Source organism: Strongylocentrotus purpuratus, unplaced genomic scaffold (assembly GCF_000002235.5).
Source record: "Strongylocentrotus purpuratus isolate Spur 01 unplaced genomic scaffold, Spur_5.0 spur5_scaffold_20, whole genome shotgun sequence".
Lineage (NCBI taxonomy): Eukaryota > Metazoa > Echinodermata > Echinoidea > Camarodonta > Strongylocentrotidae > Strongylocentrotus > Strongylocentrotus purpuratus.
In genome coordinates, this window is record NW_022145606.1 from 5,702,241 (window position 1) to 5,716,769 (window position 14,529).

Here is a 14,529-nt window from a genome sequence, read left to right on the forward strand (position 1 = left end):
CATAAAACTATTACGTTTATTACATATTAGCACTTGAGGAATAGACGCAAATATCCTCAAATTACTTTCCACTGTTCTTACAAATTTTGCTTTAGAATGTTAGATAAGACGCTGAAAACAATCAAACGTGTCTTGGAAAAAATGAAAAGAAAGAAACATCGAGTAAAACTTATTTTAATTAGACAAACAGAAAATGTTTTGATTTATTTCTATCTACCCCAATTTTAGGGCCTTAGAAAACAAAGAATGGGAAATTAAAACGTATTTCAACACATACATTTCCGTGAACTTCAATGTATCCATTTTAGTGACCTTTCCCTCCCTCTCAGTTCTTTCTTTCTCAAACACAATCACACACACACACACGCGCGCGCGCGCACACACACACACACACACACACACATATATAGATTAAACCAGAGTCTAATGGATTAAACCAGAGTCTAGGTTGTTTGCGAACAGTTTCATCATAATTAATCGTCAAACTCCTTGGGCTTGTGTGTATAAAAGAAAAATACGCATGCCCGGCTATCATGGAATGTTGTAAGAGGGCACCTCCCTGCACAGTTTGTAGGTGGACTAACTTGAAATGATGCTGCTGAAATATAAATGGCCGCTATATATAACTATTGTTGGGTGATTTTGGAGATTATTTTTTAAGGGAACCTCATTTTACCATATGTGGGGTGTCATATGAAAGAAAGTTAAAATTTTCATCAAGATGATATCACATTTAATAGGTGTGAGGATAATTCTCATAGAAATTTTGAGTCAAAAATTTAAGAAATCATGGTGACTACTGATTTAGAACTTTTTGATAAGATCAAGATACTATATGAATTAGGGATAAAACGGAATGGTATCAGAAAGTTATGGCAATTTACGGTTTCCAAACTTCGTAGGCATATTCTCCGGCATCCCATCGAGGTCGCCTCACTCTTTGTTTTCCGAAATCATTAATGCGTGGCCAGCCAGGCGCCATTTTGTCTTTTCAAGCCGTTTTTCAAGCCTAATCAAGACTAATCAAATTCTTCTTTTGCAGAAGAAATCATTACGTATTTGCACGGGTTTACACTATACAGCAAAATGAGAACAATCGTTCCATAAACTAAATACCCTTTAAGTCGTTAAAACAAATACTCTCCAAACAGCCTTACTTAAGTTTAAAGTATTATTACACCAGGTTCCACCCCTTAGTGATATGTTTATGCTTGACAGACTTATTCATTTATACCCAACCCGTAACCCTAATAAACACCACTTAAATAATCCCAACACTTTTAAGCACGCAGATATATCAGGCATACCGGCCCTGACATATGGAACCCGCTAACAGATGCAGTCAAGTCACACACTTCTTTCTATTCATTCAAGACAGCCGCAAAAAAGCAGTATGATGACTCTGAATGGAAATGAAACATTACATGTATATTGTTTTTCCCATCCTCTCTCTCTCTCTCTCTCTCTCTCTCTCTCTCTCTTTCGATCTCTTTTTCTCTCTCTTTCCATCTCTATCGATCCCCTCCTCCCTCTCTCTAAATCTGTACTTCCCTAATTTTGCCCCTCATTTCTACCTTCTGCCTAATTCTTTTTATCTCTTCAGCACAGCTTGATGAATCACCTTTTATCGCTCTTTATATACCATCTCCTCCTGTCATCTTATCGTACATCATTTTTCACTCTCATCCCCAATATCATTATTTGTTCTTAAACATTAAGTTCAATAAAGGATTACCTCCCATTCAAGCTTAGCTAATGTGACAATCTCTATTCATGATTATCTTATGTTAGTATCACATTGTAAGTATTTAACGTTGATGATGTATTAATTATAAAATTTGTTTGTCTTCGTGATTAATTAGTTTGTAATTTTGGAGAAGAAGAAAAAATACAAAAAATACATTAACAAAAAAAACAAAAAAACCAAAAATCAAAAAAATCAAAGTGCCCCCCCCCATCTTGTTTACTGAAGAAGACACAAAAAAGGTGTACATATCAAAAGTGGTGCATGTTATTCAACAAAATATTGTACAACATCAGTTTCATCGCCTCTAAACTTGTTTTAATGGTTCACATTTTCATCATTATTTTATCACGTAAGAAAGGGTAGTGGGATTAAAATAACGATTATATTAGAGTTCATCTAGTATGCAAAAGATGCTCCTCATGTTTTATTTATTTTTCATCAGACAATTTTCATGTCAATATATCCCATCATAAAGAAGGATTACAACAACAGTTTATTAAAGTAAGACAAAAACATAAACATATGCCATCTGTGGCTTCATAAATTATGAACAATGACAATTTCGAAACCTATGGTAGGAAGTTTTTATGATAAAGGTGGTATCATTTCAATAACACCCGAGCATTATATCGTGGTGAGCTGAACAAAAACATTAAAAGTGAATACAAAATGGAGAAAAAAATCAGGAAGCTGACAGATCTTATAAAAAAGTTATGAATGAATTCAGACTGATACTAACACACTATGAACGAAGCCAAATGATAGAGGAAAATAAATACAAATACATATTACAATAATCATCTTTTTTAGTTCTCATTCTGAATGGGGAAGATGGACAGTTTTCATATTTCTATCATTGTGTAAGAAAATCCTTTCTTACCAAAATATTACAACAGTAGTTCATTTAAGTAAGACAAACACACAATATGAGCATAGAATCCGTGACTTAATCAAAGATGAAAAATATTTGTTTTTCGAAACCAATGATTGGAAGTTTTCATGTATAGGTGGTGTAATTTCAACAACATCCAATTATTCTTACGTGGTGAGCTGAACAAATGCGCAGGAGTGAATACATGAACAAGATTCTAAAAAATGACCAGAGCATAAAACAAAGATATATTTGAATTTGTTTGAATACTTACTCCCTATGAAAGAAGACCAAGGGCAGAGGAAAAATGAGATAAATATATATATTAGAAAACACTTTATATACAAATGATACTCATCTTTTTCATTTCTCTTTCTTTATGGGGAATAGGGAGATCATCAATTGGAAGCCTAAGAGATAATTGTCATGCCTTTATTTGTTATTGCCATTTATGGTTTGATGGTTTTGGAAACATACCTTCATCATTGTGCATGCATATCCCATCTTACCGAAGGATAACAACACTAGTTCATTTAAGTAAAACAAACAAACAATATAAGCATAAAATCTGTGACTTTATTAAAGATGAAAAATAACATTTTCGTAACCAATGGTTGGAAGTTTTCATATATAGGTGGAATCAATTCTACAAAACTCAAGAAATATAACGTGGTGAGCTGAACCACACCATAAACTTGAACAAGATTAATAAAAAACTAGACTTTAATTCGTCACTTAGACGAATTAGGTGATTTGTATGATAATGGTCTACATAACGAATAATGCATTACACGATATATTATTTTGTAAAATGCTTCTCCAATTCATATGCTTCTCCCATTATGATCTAGTCATATGTCAAGATTAAATTGTGTCTCCTTGATCATCATGGATCTAGGGAAGATAGACTGAAACAATATATGACCTTTGACCCTGTGCAGTAACCAGTTATACATTTGACTCTAATTTACATCATGAAGAACACCTTTTGACGATTTTTATCTTATTCAAAGAAATGAAAATGTAACTGATAAATGATTATCATCATTATGATAATGATGATCATAATGATCATGATCATGATCATGAGCGCGATCATGACATCTTATTGAAAAAATGAGGGTTGATTTAGATAGCATATAGTCTCAGCTACAACATACTCAAAAATCAACAAAATCCAAGCCGAAATAACGGCGATATTGCTCGCAAAAGACAGGAATGTAGACTCCAGATTTTAGAAAAAGTCATCTCCCATAGGGATTACACGCAAAAAGTAATGGATTAAGTAAAAATAGGGTAATAATAAAGTAAAAAGCGTTATTTATGACATTATTTGCGAATCTACGTGTTTAAATAATCAAAGGAGATGGTACAGTGAAGGTCAAAAGGAAAAAAAAGTGAGAAAAAAAAAGTGTTGGAGACACCCGGACTCGAACCAGGGATCTCGAGGTTGGAAGTCAAGTGCGTTACCGATATACCAAAACATCTCCCATAGCGATTAAACGTAAACGGGAAATGGAATTCAGAAATCCTACTTTGCAAGTGAAATATGAGCATAATTCTGGCATCTAATCGAAAAATAAAGGGAACACTTTTGATAGCTCATTGTCTCAGCTACAACATATCCAAAGCTCAGCGAAAACAAAGCTAAAACAACGGAGATTTTGCTCGCGAAAGACAGGAGTGTAGAATCCAGTTTTGAGAAAAAGTCATGTCCCATAGAGAATACACGCAAAATGCGAAAAATTGACATGCCTCATTTAATCGCAAAAATACACCATGATACTTTTGTCAAAAATAAAAATTGTGAATACTACATTTGTAGAAAATTGTCTCAGCTAGAACATATCATAATTAAAAAGAAAATTGATCGATATTTACAGAGATACAATCAATTTTCCAAAAATATGCTGACGTCATAATATGCAAATTAAAATTTTGAGTTTGGAGGCCATTATGATGACGTCATGAGTTAATTGAGGATAAAATGAGACATGAAATCATATCTCCGACTCATAATCTATATAAATATGAAAAAATATTAGGAGTTTCTATCTATTCTAAAGAGTTACAATGAATTTTATATAGGCATGTTTTTGCCCATGTATTGTGGATAAAGATAACGCAAATCCGCGCGTGCTGTCAACTTTGACGGACGCTCATTGCGTTAATAAAAGGTGAACAAATTATCAAAATGCTTGGAAAAATGTACCGAATATGATGACAGAAAAAAATCGGCGATTCTATGTTGCAAAATGCCAGTACGCGCGAAAACGCGCGCGCATGCGCGTGTGCGTAATTTTTTTATCAAATGCTCCATATGGCCTGAAACGTATGCAAAAAAAAATTGGGATGATTTGGAGCATTTTAAATTTTTGCGCGCGCGTAAACGCGCGGACGAACGCGCACGCGCGCATTTGCGCACTTTTATTGACCTCAACTTGACCGGACGGATATTTATCTTAATCGTGATAATTATGAATGAGAAATACTTTTCCGTTATGAAGATATGATCATTAGTTGATTTTCACAAAATGGCGCCTGGATGACGTCACGATCATTTTGACTCTCCAAAAAGTCACGCAGTTCTAAGTTAGACTAAGATCTATCATCATTGAAAGATTCATAACAATGGCTTCGTTCAGTCTTGAGATATCCTGCGAACAAATTCGAGGAAGAATAATAATAAATAAATAAATAATAATAAAAATCTTGACGAAATCAAAAGGTGATACGTCTACGTACGTATCACCTAATGATCAGAACATGTGACAAAAATATATATGATTTTAGATAGGTACTTACGTTCTATGAACAAAGGACAAGGGGACAAGAAAAAAAGATGAATACATATTAGAAAACACTCTATATACAAATGATACTCATCTTTTTCATTTCTCTTTTTTTCATGTGGAAGAAGGAGTTCATCAATTGAAAACCTAAAAAAATAGTTTTATGCTTTTATTGTTAGTGCCATTTATGGTTCGATGTTTTAGAAACATATCTTCATAATTGTGCATGTATATTCCTTCTTACCGAAGGATTACAACACCAGTTCATTTAAGTAAGACAAACACACAATATAAGCATATAATCTGTGACTTTATTAAAGATGAAACATAAAATTGTCGAAACCTATTGTTTGAAATTATCATGTATCATGTCGTAACCAATGGTTGGAAATTTGCATATATAGGTGGAATCAATTCTACAAAACTCAAGAAATATAACGTGGTGAGCTGAACCACACCATAAACATGAACAAGATTAATAAAAAATGATCAGAACATGTGACAAAAATATATATGAATTTAGATGGATACTTACGTTCTATGAACAAAGGACAAGGGGAAAGGAAGAAAAGATATAAATGATTTTAAGAAAACAGTTTATATTTAAGTGATACTCATCTTTTTCATTTCTCTTTCTTCATGGAGAAATATAACGTGGTGAGCTGAACCACACCATAAACATGAACAAGATTAATAAAAAATGATCAGAACATGTGACAAAAAAATATATGAATTTAGATGGATACTTACGTTCTATGAACAAAGGACAAGGGGAAAGGAAGAAAAGATATAAATGATTTTAAGAAAACAGTTTATATTTAAGTGATACTCATCTTTTTCATTTCTCTTTCTTCATGGAGAAGAAGGGGATCATCAATTAGAAGCATACAAAATAGTTGTATGCTTTTATTTGTTAGTGCCATTTATGGTTCGATGGTTTTGGAAACATTATTGTTCATGTATATCCCTTTTTACTGAGGGATTACACACTGATTCGTTTAAGTTAGACGAACACACAATATAAGGAATAGACTCTGTGACTTTAATTAAGATGAAAATTAAATTTTTGAAACATATTATTTGAAGTTTTCATGTATCGGTGGTGTAATTTCCAAGACAGACCCAAGCATTCTTGCGTGGTGGGCTGAACCAAAGCGTAGAAGTCTTAACATTAACAAAATTATCAAAAATAACCAGAACATCAAACAAAAATGTATATGAATTTAGATGGATACTTACCTCCTATTAACAAAGGACAAGGGGACAGGAAAAAATACAGATGGCATTATATTACACTTTATTTACAAATGATACTCATCTTTTTCTATTTTCGTTCTTCATGGGGAAGAAGGAGATCATCAATTTGAAGCCTAATTAATAGTTGTATGCCTTTATTTTTAGTGCCATTTATGGGGATAATGTTTTGGAAAGATATCTTCATCATTTTTGCATGTATACACCTTCTTACCGAAGACTAACAACACTAGTTCATTAGTAAGAACAAACACAAAATATAAGCATATAATCTGTGAATGTATTAAAGATAAACAATTTAAATTTCGAAACCAATGGTTGGAAGTTTTTATATAAAGGTGAATTTCTACAACAATCAAGCATTCTAACGTGGTAAGCTAAATCAAAGCGTAGAAGTCTAAAAATGAACAAGATTGTGAAAATGACTTTCTTCATGGGGAAGAAGAAGATCATCCATTTGAAGCCTACAAAATAGTTTGATGCTTTTATTTTTAAAGTGCCACTTATGGATCGATGGTTTTGTAAACATATGGTGAGCTGAAATAAAGTGTAGAAGTCTATACATGAACAAGATTCTGAAAAAAAATTACCAAAACATGTGACAAAAATATATATGAATTTAGAAGGATACTTACGTTCTATGAACAAAGAGCAAAGGGAAAGGAAACAAAATGATATTAGACCACACTTTATATACAAATGATACTCATCTTTCTCATTGCTTTTTATTTATGGGCAAGAAGGAGATCAACAGCTGTAAGCCTTACGGACAATTTTAAGGCCTTTATTTTTAAATGACATTTATGGATAGAATGGTTTAGGAAACATATCTTTTTTTAGGAAAATAAATATCCATTCTCAACGGTGGGTTACAACAGTTGATTATAATAGTAAGAAAGACATATAAAATGAAAGAAAATCCATGACTTTATGAAAAGATTTGAAATAAAATTTCAAAATCAATGCTCAAAAATTATCCTAGATAGGTAATAGCATGTCCAAAACACCCATGTATTCTGTTGGAAGCTTATACACAAAGACATATTTAAATTTAGATGGATACTTACGGACTATGAACAAAAGAAAATGGGGCAGGGACAAAAAAGATGACATTAGATTACAAATGATACTCATCTTTTTCATTTCTCTTTCTTTATGGGAAAGAAGGAGATTATCAATTGGAAGCCTAGAAAATAGTTTCATGCTTTTATTTTGTAGTGCAATTTTATGGTTCGTTGGTTTTGGAAACATATCTTCATCTTTGTGCACGTATATCCCTTCTTACCGAAGGATTACAACACTACAGGGTGAGTCAGAAAGAATGTCCCACTTTTGAAAAGTTGTATTGTTTGAAGTATAAATATTTAATTAGGCGTTTAATGATATGTCTTGATAGGGCTATCCTCCCAGTAAATTTAGGTACCATTTTCATTTGAATCCCTTCACGCATGACTGAACATCAGACGATCTTTACAAGACTGCCAGATTTCACTTGCGCCAACTTACTGGGTGAGGAATAAAACAGTGCATTGAACAAAGACAGGCAGACAGACACACACACGCATACACACATATAACACGCGCACACACACACACACACACACACAAACAGACAACACACACGGTTACAAATGTCTCAGTATTTTATTTCCTTTTTTCTTTTCTGATCAAGCATTGATTTTTATCAAGATCCCTGATTGTTTAAGTGGCATTTCCCTGACAATCTTTCCCTTTAGTACACATTCACTACCAAAAATAAAATACCTCAAAAAATACCAAAATTGATTGAGTTTTTTACTAACCGATGTTTGCGGTATTTTTGTGTGAGTGTGTGCTGTGGTGCGTGTGCCTGTGTGTGGAAAAGCGTGTGTTTGTCTATGTGTGCTTGTGTGTGTGTGTGTGTGTGTGCGTATGCGTGTGTGTCTGTATGTTTGTGCGTGTGTGTGTGTGCGTATGTGTGTGTGTGTGTCTGTCTGTCTGCCTGTATTTGTTCAATGCACTGTTTTATTCATCACCCAGTAAGTTGGCGCAAGTGAAATCTGGCAGTTTTGCAAATATTGTCTGATGTTCAGTCATGCGTTAACGGATTCAAATGAAAATGGTACCTAAATGTACTGGGAGGATAACTCTATCTAGACAAATCATTAAACCCTTAATTAAATATTCATACTTCAAACAATACAACTTTTAAAAAGTTCGACATTCTCTCTGACTCACCCTGTAGTTCATTTAAGTATGATAAACACACAATATAAGCATAGGATCTGTGACTTTATTAAAGATGAACAAAATAAATTTCGAAAGCTATTGTCGGAAGTTTTTATATAAAGGTGGAATCATTTCAAAAACACTCAAGCATTCTAACGTGGTGAGCTGAACCAAAGCGTAGAAGTCTAAACATGAACAAGATTATGAAAAATGACCAGAACATGTGACGTAAATATATATGAATATAGATAGATACTTACGTTCTATGAACAAAGGACAAGGGGAAAGGAACAAAAGATGACATTAGATTACACTTTATGTACAAATGATACTCATCTTTTTCAATTCTCTTTCTTCATGGGGAAGAAGGAGATAATTAATTGGAAGCCTAGAAAATAGTTTAATGCTTTTAGTTTGTAGTGCCATTTATGGTTCGACTGTTCTGAAAACATATCTTCATCATTGTGCATGCATATCCCATCTTACCGAAGGATTACAACACTAGTTTATTTAAGTAAAACAAACAACAAAATATAAGCATACAATCTGTGACTTTATTAAAGAAAACAAAATGATATTATATTACACTTTATATACAAATGATACTCATCTTTCTAATTGCTTTTTAATCATGGGCAAGAAGGAGATCAACAGCTGAAAACCTTACGGACAATTTCCAGGCCTTTATTTTTAAATGACATTTATGGATAGAATGGTTTAGGAAACATATCTTTTTTTAGGAAAACACATATCCATTCTCAACGATGGGTTACAACAGCTGCTTATAATAGTAAGAAAGACATATAAAATAAAATAAAACCCATGACTTTATGAAAAGATTTGAAATGAAATTTCGAAATCAATGCTCAAAAATTATCATAGATAGGTGGATAGCATGTCCAAAACACCCATCTTTTCTATTGTTATAAGCTTAATAAAAAGCTCAGAAGTGAATGATAAATACAAATTCGGAAAGACGACCTCAATATATAAAGAAGTTATAATTGAATTTAGATTGATACTTACCCACTACGGAAGAAACCAAAGGGTGGCAGAAGAAAGACATACGTATATATTAGAAAACACTTTATAAAGAAATGATACTCATCTTTTTCATTTCTCTTTTTTATGGGGAATAGGGAGATCAACAATTGGAAGCCTAAGAGATAATTGTCATGCCTTTATTTGTTAGTGCCATTTATGGTTCGATGGTTTTGGAAACATACCTTTATCATTGTGCATACATATCCCATCTTACCGAAGGATTACAACACTAGTTCATTTAAGTTAAACAAACAAACAATATAAGCATAAAATCTGTGACTTTATTAAAGATGAAAAATAACATTTTCGTAACCAATGGTTGGAAATTTTCATATATAGGTGGAATCATTAATAAAAAACTCAAAAAATCTAACGTGGTGAGCTGAACCAAAACATAAACATGAATAAGATTAATAAAAATGACTAGAACATGTGACAAAAATATATATGATTTTAGATAGATACTTACGTTCTATGAACAAAGGACAAGGGGACAAGAAAAAAAGATGAATATATATTAGAAAACACTTTATATACAAATGATACTCATCTTTTTCATTTCTCTTTCTTCATGGGGAAGAAGGAGTTCATCAATTGGAAACCTAAAAAAGTAGTTTTGTGCTTTTATTGTTAGTGCCATTTATGGTTCGATGTTTTGGAAACATACCTTCATCATTGTGCATGTATATTCCTTCTTACCGAAGGATTACAACACTAGTTCATTTAAGTAAGACAAACAAACAATATAAGCATAGAATATGTGACTTTATTAAAGATGAAACATAAAATTGTCGAAACCTATTGTTTGAAATTATCATGTAAAGGTAATGTACTTTCTACACTTGGTGGGCTGAACAAAAGCGTAGAAGTCTAAACATGAACAAGATTATGAAAAATGACCAGAACATGTGACCAAAATATATATGAATTTAGATGGATACTTACGTTCTATGAACAAAGGACATGGGGAAAGGAAAAAAAGATATAAATGATTTTAAGAAAACAGTTTACATTCAAGTGATACTCATCTTTTTCATTTCTCTTTCTTCATGGAGAAGAAGGAGATCATCAATTGGAAGCATACAAAATAGTTGTATGCTTTTATATTTTAGTGCCATTTATGGTTCGATGGTTTTGGAAACATCATTGTTCATGTATATCCCTTTTTACCGAGGGATTACAACACTGATTCGTTTAAGTAAGACGAACCACACAATATAAGGAATAGACTCTGTGACTTTAAAGATGAAAATTAAATTTTTGAAAGATATTATTTGAAGTTTTCATGTATCGGTGGTGTACTTTCCAAAACACCCAAGCATTCTTGCGTGGTGGGCTGACAAAGGCGTAGAAGTCTTAACATAAACAAAATTATCAAAAATAACCAAAACATCAAACAAAAATGTATTTGAATTTAGATGGATACTTACCTCCTATTGACAAATGACAAGAGGACAGGGAAAAATACTGATAGCATTATATTACACTTTATTTACAAATGATACTCATCTTTTTCTATTTTCGTTCTTCATGGGGAAGAAGGAGATCATCATTTTGAAGCCTAATTAATAGTTGTATGCCTTTATTTGTTAGTGCCATTTATGGGGATAATGTTTTGGAAAGATATCTTCATCATTTTTGCATATATACACCTTCTTACCGAAGACTTACAAGACTAGTTCGTTTAAGTAATACAAACACACAATATAAACAAAGAATCCATGACTTTATTAAATATGAAAAATACAGTTTTCGAAACCTATCGTTCCAATTTATCATGTATATGTGGTATATTTTCTACGACACCCAAGCATTCCTACGTACTGGGCTAAACTAAAGCGAAGAAGTGAATACATGATCAAGATTTTTAAAAATGACCAGAAAATATAAACAAAGACATATTTGATTTAAGAAGGATACTTACGGACTAAGAACAAAGGACAAGGGGGCAGGGACAAAGAAGATGACATTCGATTACACTTTATATTCAAATGATAATCAATGTTTTCATTTCTCTTTCTTCATGTGGAAGAAGGAGATTATCAATTGGAAGCCTAGAAAATAGTTCAATGCTTTTATTTTGTGGTGCCATTTATGGTTTGATGATTTTGAAAACAAAACTTCATCATTGTTCATGCATATCCCTTCTTACAAAAGGATTACAACACTACTTCAATTAAAGTAAGACAATCAAACAATATATTGCATAGAATATGTGACTTTATTACAGATGAAAAATTATATTTTCGAAACCAATGGTTGGAAGTTTTCATACAAAGGTGGAATCATTTCTGCAACACTCAAGTATTTTAACTTGGTGGGCTGAACGAAAGCGTAGAAGTAAATACATGAACAAATTCTGAAAAATTACCAGAGCGTGTAACAAAGATTAATTGGAATTAGTTTAAATACTTACCTATTGTGAAAAAAGACCAAGGGCAGAGGAAAAATTTGGTAAATATATATTAGAAAAAACTTTATATACAAATGATACTCATCTTTTTCATTTCTCTTTTTTTATGGGGAATAGAAAGATCATCAATTGGAAGCCTACGAGATAATTGTAATGCCTTTATTTGTTAGTGGCATTTATGGTTAGAATGGTTTTGGAAACATACATGTACCTTCATCATTGTGCACGCATATCACTTTTTACCGAAAGATTACAACACTGGTTCACTTAGGTAAGACAAACACATAATATAAGCACAGAATACGTGACTTTATTAAAGATGAAAAATACAATTTTCGAAACCTATTGTTTTAAGTTATCATGTATAGGTAGTGTAATTTCTACAACAACCAATCATTCTAACGGGATAAGCTAAACAAAAGCGTAAAAGTGAATACATGAACAAGATTCTGAAAAATGACCAGGACATATGACAAAGATATATTTGAATTTAGATGGATACTTACTTTCTATGAACAAAGGACAAGTGAAAAGGAAAACAAATACAGATGACATTAGATTACACTTGATATACCAATGATACTCATCTTTTTCATTTCTCTTTCTTCACGGGGAAGAAGGAGATTATCAATTGGAAGCCTAGAAAATAGTTTAATGCTTTTATTTTGTAGTGCCATTTATAGTTCGATGGTTTTGAAAACATATCTTCATCATTGTGCATGCATATCCTTTCTTACCGAAGGATTACAACACTAGTTAATTTAAGTAATACAAACAAACAATATAAGCATAGAACCTGTGACTTTAATAAAGATGAAAAATTAAATTTTCGAAACCTATTGTTTTTAGTTATCATGTATAGGTGGTATAATTTTACAACACCCAAGCATTCTACCGGGATGAGCTAAACAAAAACGTATAAGTAAATACATGTACAAGATTCAGAAAAATTACCAGAACGTGTAACAAAGGTTAATTTGAATTTGTTTTAATACTTACCTCCTATGAAAAAAGACCAAGGTCAGAGGAAAAATTAGATAAATATATATTAAAAAAACACTTTATATACAAATGATACTCATCCTTTTCATTTCTCTTTCATCATGGGGAAGAAGGAGATTATCAATTGGAAGCCTAGAAAATAGTTCAATGCTTTTATTTTGTGGTGCCATTCATGGTTCGATGGTTTTGAAAACATATCTTCATCATTGTGCATGCAAATCCCTTCTTACCGAATGATTGCAACACTACTTCATTTAAAGTAATACAATCAAACAATATAAGCATAGAATATGTGGCTTTATTACAGATAAAAAAATAATTTTTCGAAACCAATGGTTAGAAGTTTTTAAGTATAGGTGGTATAATTTCTACAACACCCGAGAATTCTTACATGGTCGGCTAAACTAAGGCGTAAAAGTAAATACATGAACAAGATTTTTAAAAATGACCAGAAAATATAAACAAATACATATTTAATTTAAGAAGGATACTTACGGACTATGAACAAAGGACAAGGGGAAAGGAAAAAAAAGGTGACATTAGATTACACTTTATGTACAATAATACTCATCTTTTTCAATTCTCTTTCTTCATGGGAAAGAAGGAGATTATTCATTGGAAGCCTAGAAAATTGTTTAATGCTTTTAGTTTGTAGTGCCATTTATGGTTCGATGGTTTTGAAAACATATCTTCATCATTGTGCATGCAAATCCCTTCTTACCGAATGATTACAACACTACTTCATTTAAAGTAAGACAATCAAACAATATGAGCATAGAATATGTGGCTTTATTACAGATAAAAAATTAAATTTTCGAAACCATTGGTTGGAAGTTTTTATGTATAGGTGGTATAATTTCTACAACACCCAAGAATTCTTACGTGGTGGGCTAAACTAAAGCGTAGAAGTAAATACATGAACAAGATTTTAAAAAATGACCAGAACATGTGAAAAAAATATATATGAACTTAGATGGATACTTACATTCTATTAACAAAGGACAAGGGGGAAGGAACAAACATTCAGATGACATTAGATTACACTTTATATACAAATAATACTCATCTTTTTTCATTTCTCTTTCTTCATGGGGAAGAAGAAGATCATCAATTGGAAGCATAGAAAATAGTTTTATGCTTATATTTTTAGTGCCATTTATGGTTTGATGGTTTTGAAAACATATTTTCAACATTTTGC